Source organism: Sinocyclocheilus rhinocerous, unplaced genomic scaffold (assembly GCF_001515625.1).
Source record: "Sinocyclocheilus rhinocerous isolate Xijiao unplaced genomic scaffold, SAMN03320098_v1.1 scaffold1965, whole genome shotgun sequence".
Taxonomy (NCBI): domain Eukaryota; kingdom Metazoa; phylum Chordata; class Actinopteri; order Cypriniformes; family Cyprinidae; genus Sinocyclocheilus; species Sinocyclocheilus rhinocerous.
In genome coordinates, this window is record NW_015625577.1 from 469,315 (window position 1) to 478,038 (window position 8,724).

At 37.6% G+C, this 8,724-nt stretch overlaps 1 protein-coding gene across 1 annotated transcript in view; it reads left to right on the forward strand.

Annotated features, from left to right (window-relative positions):
- Window positions 1–8,724, forward strand: part of LOC107752009 (MDS1 and EVI1 complex locus protein EVI1-like) — a 174,839-nt gene that overhangs the window by 134,726 nt on the left and 31,389 nt on the right. The gene's annotated exons all lie outside the window — the stretch shown is intronic.

Sequence of the window (8,724 nt, forward strand, 5' to 3'; positions counted from 1 at the left end):
CGCTCCTTCGCTCTCGTTTTCTCTCCTCTTGCTCTCCGCTTCCCTTTTTATGTGGAGTTGCCGTAGGCAGCATGGCTGGCCGGCGAGGGTCACCATAGGGAATTCTGGGAGCTGAGGTTCCAGTCATCCATTACCCTGCTTGTTTCTCACTCTGGCAGGCCTGCGACAGGGTTCTATTAAGAGCTCTTACACACACACACACACACACACACTCATGCATTTGATCAGCGCTTAGATTACACTCTAAAAGCTCTGGACACACACATCACACTGTGTCGCAGACAGCCTCAGGCTTTTGGTGCATGTAATGACATACAATATTCCACTGCAGTTTTCCTCATTATGCATGTAAGCATGTATTTATATGTGAGTGTATGTTCAAGGTGCAGGGAATGTTCTTGTGTGCTAACCCTGACCTGAAAATGCAAAGCGGGGTTGAATGAAAGTGAGAGAGAAGAGTAATAATAACAGTTTTTGTTTTGGTTGCTTGTTTGATAAAATGAGAGTGGACAACCTAAAGTTACCAGGAAATAAAAGTTAATGGGCTTATTGTGCATGATTCATCAGAAAAAAAAGATGTTTTCAATTAGATTTTTATAATTTCTGAAAAAAATAAAATAAAATTATGGATAGCTAACCAGTCACCATGATACTAGGAAGATCAAAGGTGACATTTATAATCTCATATTTATATTTTATCATCATTTCTATTTTAAATAAATACTGTTCTTTTGAACTCTCTATTCATCAAAGAATTCTTAAATTAATCCTTAATCCTTAAATATATCCTTATGATGTTTCTGCAAAAATATTAAGCAGAACAACTGTTTTCAACATTGATAATAATATGAAATGTTTCTTGAGCAGCAAATCAGCATATTAAAATGATTTCTGAAGGATCATGTGACACTGAAGACTGGGGTAATGATGCTGAAAATTCAGCTTTGCATCACAGAAATAAAATGCATCTTACAATATATTTAAACAGTTCAATTATAATAATAATTCACAATATTACTGTTTTTACTGTATTTTTTGATCAAATAAATGCATTTAAAAATGTTAAAATTGTAATGACCCCAAACTTTTGAACCGTAAAGGTTTTTTTGTAGTTTTATTATCTTTAAAATAAGAAACGGGAAGTTATATGTGTTGAGAATGCCATTTAATGCCGTCTTTAAGCGTTTACTGTTAAACATATTACCAATTAAACCTTCATTGTTCTGCTATGAATAGACAGTCTCTCTTGACTTTACCCTCTTTAGCTTTGTTGTTAGAGAAACCCATAAGTACTATCATTAAATCTACATATGCATTCACACATATACTGACACACATTCGTATTTCATACAGACACAAACCAAACACAATATTTTTTCCATGAATCCCTTTTGACCACATAACACCTGGTCTTAAAGCCTGCGGTAAACTTTAAAGCGCTGTGCAGCTGCAGCATACATCATAAACCTGCGACCAGCAGACATCATAAACATGAGCCAACCCTCACACACCTCACAGCTGCTCGGCCAAACACACACGGCTTTATAAACCTCTGACTTCTCTTTATTATGACATCATAAACATGAGCCCTACGTCCCAATTCATGCATATGTGTGTGTATAACTCTAAAAAGACCTGTGAAAGAAAGGAAAAAGAGAGGAAGGGAGGAAGGAAAAAGGGAATAAGGAAGCAAAGAAAGAAGGAAGAAAGAAAAAGAAGTGAGGAAGGAAAGAAGACGTAAGAATAGAAGAAAGGAAGTATGGAAGGAAATAAGGAAGAATGGGAGAAAGAAAAAGGAGGCATGAAAAGATGGATGATGAATGGAAAGAATTAAACAAGGAGGAAAGGAAATAGGAAGAAGAAAGGAAAGAAGTAGAATATGAATGAACGAGGATATAAAGAAGACAGTAAGAAATAAGGAAGTACAGTATGTAAGGAAACAGTGAACTTCCTTGAAGATGGGAAGTGAGGGAGAAAGAAAAAGGAAATACAGTATGGAAAGAAATAAGATAGGAAGGAAGGAAAGTGGAAAGATGGAACAAAGGTATGGAATGAATGAGGAAGGAAAGAAAACAAGAAAAAAGGGTGTATTTAAGGAAAGAATGAATTTCCTTGAAGCAAGGAAGTGAGGGAGAAAGAAAAAGGAAGCAAGGAAAAAAGGAAATATGGAAAGTAATAAGGATGGAAGGAAGGAAAGCAGAAAGAAGGAACAAAGGTAAGAAATGAATGAGGAAAGAAAGAAAATTAACGTCCTTGACTTCCTTGAAGCAAGGAAGTGAGGGAGGAAGAAAAAGGAAGGAAAGAAAAAGGGAGTATGGAAAGAAGGAAGGAAGGAAGGGAAAAAGAAAATGAAGAAGGGAACTTCTTTAAAACAAGAAGGTGAAAGAAAAATTAAGTAAAAAATAAAAAGGGAGTAAGGAAGAAAGGTAAGAAATGAAGGAAGGAAAGAAACAAGGAAGAAAGACAGGAAGAATTAACACAGAAGGAAGAAAGAAAGTGAGGATGGAAAGAAGGAAGTAAGGGATAGGAAGAATTAACAGTAAGTATGGAAGGAAGGAAGACAAGAAGGAAGGAATGAACACAGTAAAGAAAATGTAACAAGAAAGTACAAAGCTTAAGAGTTAGAGTCGCAATACTTTGGAGAGATTAAAGGCAAAACGAGAACTCAAGAAAGTGAAAAAGAAGAAGATAGAATGGAGGAAAGAGTGGGACAGTTAAAAGTGAGATGACAGCTCTCTTGTCAAACAAACAGATATTTAGTGCGAGCTCATCAGTGGAGCCGGCGCTCTGTGTACACACTCCACATCTTCATAATGAGGAACTTTCACTCTTTATAAACAGATGGAGGGAGAGGATTATTCACTGATAGAGAGAAGCAGAGGGGAGTCGGGGTCTCTGTGTATGACTGATCTCAGTTATGTTTTGACAGATTTAGGCTTTTGGGTTGAAGGGAAGCTTAACACCAAGATATTTATGGATTTTTGTGAGATATTTTTGGAGACATGTGCAGTTTGGCTTGTGGTATGCTGTAGTTTGGTGTTGGTTTATTAGATGGTGATTTTGTTCTAATAAACATTGAAAAGCGGACTGTAGAAGGGAACATTTGGGTAATTAATTGTAAAAACAACAACAACAAAAAAATAATAATAATAATAAACTGAAATATATGCACTATATACTGTTTTAAAAGTCAAAGATTTTTTAAAGAAATTAATACTTTAATTCAGCAAATATGCATTAATTTGATTGAAAGTGACAGTAAATTCATTTATAATGAAGATTTCTATTTAAAATATATTCTGTTCTTTTGTTTGTTTTTTTTATTTATCAAAGAATTCTGAAAAAGTATCAAGAGTTTCTACAAAAATATTAAAACGATAATAATAAGAAATGTTTCTTGAGCAACAAATCAAGCATATTAGAATGATTTCTAAAGGATCGTGTGATAATGAAGACTGAAATAACTGCTAAAATTCATCTTTGTCATCACAGGAATAAATTACATTTTAAAATATATTAACTAAAACAGTTATTTTACATAGTAATCGTATAAAGGGAATATAATATTTCACAACAATACTGTTTTTACTGCATTTTCGAACAAATAAATGGAGAATTATTTTATCTGAAGTTTAAAATTGTTATAAGATTTAAAAAAACAAAAAAGATATTATATATTAAACTTAAAAATTATATAATATTTTAGAATATTATATTTGTATATAATACTATGTACTAAAATGCTAAGTACTAAAAAAATACTATATATAAGAAACCAAAATCATTGGTTGAAGTGAAATCAGAAACATTTAATTCCTTACTATTAACATCCCTAGTAATGAATACAAATGAACTGTGATGGTTGTGTAAGATGTTCAAGCTGAAAAAAGGTGTCTGGTATGACATTTCCTTAAATCTGTATGAGTGCACTGCTTTGAAGGTAGGATCCAAAGGGAGGTGAGTGTGTGTAAATGTGTGTGTGTTAATGAGAAGAGAATGTGTGTGTAATCAGTAGCCGTTTCCTGTCTCTCCGTCTGCAGGGCCCCGCTCTCTCTTTGGCCTTTGTTTCAAACTCCATCCAACAACTTCAGGGAAACTACCGTCTTTGGTGTGGTCAGTGTGTTTTTGTGTGCCTGTTTCTGTACTAATCGATATTTCACGACACTACAGATGTTGTTCGTCCACAAGAGAGAGGGAGAGAAATGTATCAATGTTAGTTTATGTAAAGTTCGCTGAGGCTTCTTGCATTAGGACTTCATCACTGTGAAGACTAGAGAGAGAGGGGGATGTAAAGAAAGAGCAGAGGAAAGAGCTTTGGCGTTGTGAGTAATGCAGAGAACGTGATGAAAGATGGATGAAGAGTTATGCCAAGAGAAAAGATGGAAGAGTGAAATATTGGAGGGATGGAGAGATGACGAGCGACGAAAGAGGGAGAGAGAGATGATCTAGTCATATCCCAGTAGTGTTCCATCACCCCAAACTCACAATAAGCATCGATCCGCCTGTACCTGAGTGTGTGTGTGTCGCTCACCGTTGTCTTATTCGCTCACACACACACACACATGATTGATCACTGAATCAGTCTCTCCAACATTCAGCCATAAAAGCTATAACTGGCCCTCATAAAAGCAGATTTATCAGGCCAGGCCTGCCCGGTGCCCGCACGCCGCCCAAAAGCATGTGACACCTCCATGATTGGGCTGGAATTGAATAAACCTGCACTATTGACGCCCATGTCTGACAAGTCAATCAGCTCCTGGTTCAAACGCACACAAACACACACACAGAGACTAAAACATGAGAATGGAATCTCCTGAAAGACTTTTTGGGTTTCTGCATACATTTAATATACAAACAAACTCATAAACGCAAGCATGTGGCCATTTGTGTCGCAGCGCTTCAGCGTCTTGCTGGGTTAAATATAAACTAACTCTAACTTTGCTCCCCTTTGAAGCTACTGAAAACCAGTGAAGCTCTAAATAGGAGTTACCAAATCTCGCTGCGACAAGTTAATTAGGCCGAGTTGTCTTTTTTATCCTCTTTGAAATGTTGCGTTCGGTTAGTTCTGCTTGCAATTAAACTAAAGGGTGTCCATTTCCTTTTAAACGCTCCTTAGATAAACTCTCAAACATAGCCTTCGGAGAAATCCTGAGTAAAAGTCGCCCATGCGATAAAGCCTATAGGAATCCAGTCGGAGAAAACGATCACAGGACTGGAGAGGAAATTGGTCTTTTTTCCCTCTCAAGCCTACACTGAGCATCACAGCTAAGTGAGAGGAAATCAAAGAACATAATGTTACATTAATAGGCTGTGATTTACATTATCTGCACATAATCCCGGTTGGCTTTTTGAAATATCGGAATTCCATTTCTGAATGACGCTTTTATTTGACGATCTTTTAGCACTCGCGATTTTTGCTCGCAATTAAAAAGGTGTGAATGCATTATGGTGGCAGGCCAAAATGAAAATTGCTGCCGCATGCCTGCTAGCACATCAGTAACACGTGTGCGCCGGTCGCCTCCGAAACACCTGCATTTGCAGCCTTAAAATAGTTTTTTTTTTTTTCAGTTTAAAGGGTGGCGCTGAAAAGATTGTGTCGCGCGCTAAGTGCCTCTTACATGCGTGATTATTAAAACGTAGACCTGACTGTTTTAATGGCCACAGGAATTTCATTTCCCACTCGGTTTAAGACACCGAGCGACGGCCTGTGGATGTAATGAGCCTTTTTTGTGGTATCTAATTTCCCATTACGATAAAGGTGCGTGTGAGTGTGTGCGCGTGTTTGTTCCTCCGCCGGTAAGCACACCGGATAGGCCTATCTCTCAAATATTAAATATGAGGCTTTAAATTGGACACGGTGTACGGGAGAGCTTGCTGTTAGCTCTCAAGTTCATCACACATCAAAGGCTCTCAGACAGCTCAATAAACGTAATGAATGTTCAACACCCCCGCCTCGGATCTGAGGTGGTACATTCTACTGTTTTAGCATTAAAATAGTCTTTTAAAAATGATGCACACAGGATATTAACCCTGTAAAGCCTGACATGTGAAATAATGGTCATGAAAATCTAAATGGAATAGTTTATTGAACCTTTAGACAAAAGTTTGCATATGTGTTTTTGTTGATGCTTTAATCAGGCTTTTATGAATATGGAGGTCATATACATACTTGAGGAAGAAAAAGGAAGGAACAAACTGAGCAAAAATATTTAATTTGGTGCCGATATTTATATAGCCAAATGTGAAGATGAAATTAGCTTGTAATGTAAACCAATGAGATTTTTATAACAGAATAGCAGGCTACTTACATAAAATGCATATAAATATCAATTGTCACTCTATATCTCCAATAATACAACTGTCTGTATGATATTTAAATGCTTAGTTTTATGATCAAAGCTCATAAAATGCATATGTTTCAATGCAATACAATGAAGATTAAGAGATGTAGAAATAAAGATTCCTCAAATGCCGGATGTTTCATATTTGATACATTTTAACAGAATTTTTCTAAAAAATTATGTATGGATAATCAAGTAAACCTTCATTTTGAAATATTACTAGCAATATAAAAGTTATACTTATGTTTGCTTTATAATAATTTGTAAAGATTTCACAGAAAAAAAAAAAAAAAAACGTATACCACAACCTGAAGATGGATGTTTTTAAAATGATCCTAAATGGCCTTTTACTTGCTAAAAAAAATATAATCTATCAATTACACAACAGCATTTTCAGCAAAGTTGTCATCATACTGAGGCCACAGAAATTTGCATATTAAATATAATATAGTAGGCTTTATAGGATTATCTAATTACCCTCCAAAACACTGAGATGTCTATATATGTGTGTTTTACTGTGGTAAATGAAGTTGATATTTCCAGCATGTCCTGTTGCGTTTTAGGTACGCTTCTCCCGCCTCACCTAATTTATGTTTTAAAAACATTACCTCTGACACAGCTGCCAACTTTATCGCACCCCATGGCCGGCATACAGTTTGGGACATGTGTGTGTGTGGAAACGAAAGGGAAGTATCTGTGATTACCGCAGCCCCCTATCATAAACCCCTCCTTTCCCCCGTCCCCCTGAGGTGGCACATTCCAACGGTCGAGTGTGTGCCGTACGGTGCCTGAGGCCACACTTCAGGAGAGACTTCTCAACCCTGAAAATCAGCAGTGTGAATACAAGTCCAGCACTTCCCACCTATGTTTTTGAGGGGAAAAAAATTGCATCCCCCTGTGGCCCCTATAAGTCTCACGGTTTGAATAGCGCATTGTGCTGCAGACTACTGGTTCTGTTTTAGGCCGGCCTGTGTTATTGTGCCCGAGTCACGTCTTGTCATTCCCGCTGTCAAAGCAATTAACTTCATGTTAGCCAGAGAACACAATCTATCTGTTTCACACCCGACCGTCTGGCGCAACGGGTCCCGCTACTTATACACGAACGCGTTTCATATCCAAAACATAAATTATGCTTGTACTAACTGATCCTCCTGAGAAGACCGCAGCAACTTTTTAGGCTCTTAATGATGAATTGAAGATGTGTGATGTTGCAATAAAGTGGCGCATATTGCATTTAAACAATCAATCTGTGGTAGCTGTTCGTTCCACGCGGTTGTTCTTCAAATATAAAGACTAAATTATTCAGCATGTAGGTGGAAGTTTTGGGAGCTCAGCCAGTTTTGTTTTCACTTGGATGTGTGTGTGCTTGGAGATGAAACATAGGCCCCTCGTCATGCATTCTGGCCCCAGGGCCCGCAGGGGACACGATGGGTGAGACTGCACAGACGGGGCCAAGATGATGGGGTACTAATTCAACACAACGCACTCCTGAAATAGACGGCAGAAACACTCTCTCTCTCTTTCTCTGTGACCCTGGCGAATGAAAATAATCTTAAATAATTAGGAGCGAGCCAGGGACCGGGTGAGAGGGTAAACACGGCGCAGGCGCGACGGACTAAGCCAGGGCACCTCGGAGGAGAGGGGCGCACTGACCCCGTCCACATAAAGCTGTGATTTATGGCACGCAGGGCGCAGCAGCGGGGATGCGGTACCTCTCTCGGAGAACCAAATTACTGAGGTGGAGATTAACACACGTGCTATGGGCCTACTTCCAGATCCGAGGAAATTTTTTATTTACATTTTTCCACTTTCATTTCCTCCCTTCTCTTTTAATGGTAATTGGTTGGTGTTAGGAAAGAGAGCTCTCAAAGCCCCTCAAGAGTGTTTTATTTAGGGATACAGATGGAGAAGAGTGGCAGTTTTGTGTGCCACACATGCAATATTTTTTTAAATGTCAAAACATGCAGAATTGCACTGACAGACGTGCCACACTTAATAAATCATCTTGTCAAGTTTTGATATTATTTGTTTGTTTTTTCTGCTTAATTATTTTGGTTTTGTTGCAAATGAAAAATGTAGAAACAATATTTGCATCCATGTTGGTTTCACATTTGACATTTTTTTTTACCACTTTAAACAAAAAAATCATAATTTATTGATTGATTTTGAAATGTCAAATGGTGTAGCCATCATGTACTTAAAGGGGTCATATGATGCAATTTAAAATGTTCCTTTCTCTTTGAAGTGTTACAAGCTCTTGGTGCATAAAGAAGATCTGTAAAGTTGCAAAGACTAAAGTCTCAAAACCAAAGAGATATTCTTTATAAAAGTTAAGAGTCAACCACGCCTACCTAAAACGGCTCGTTCTAACACGCCCCCACAT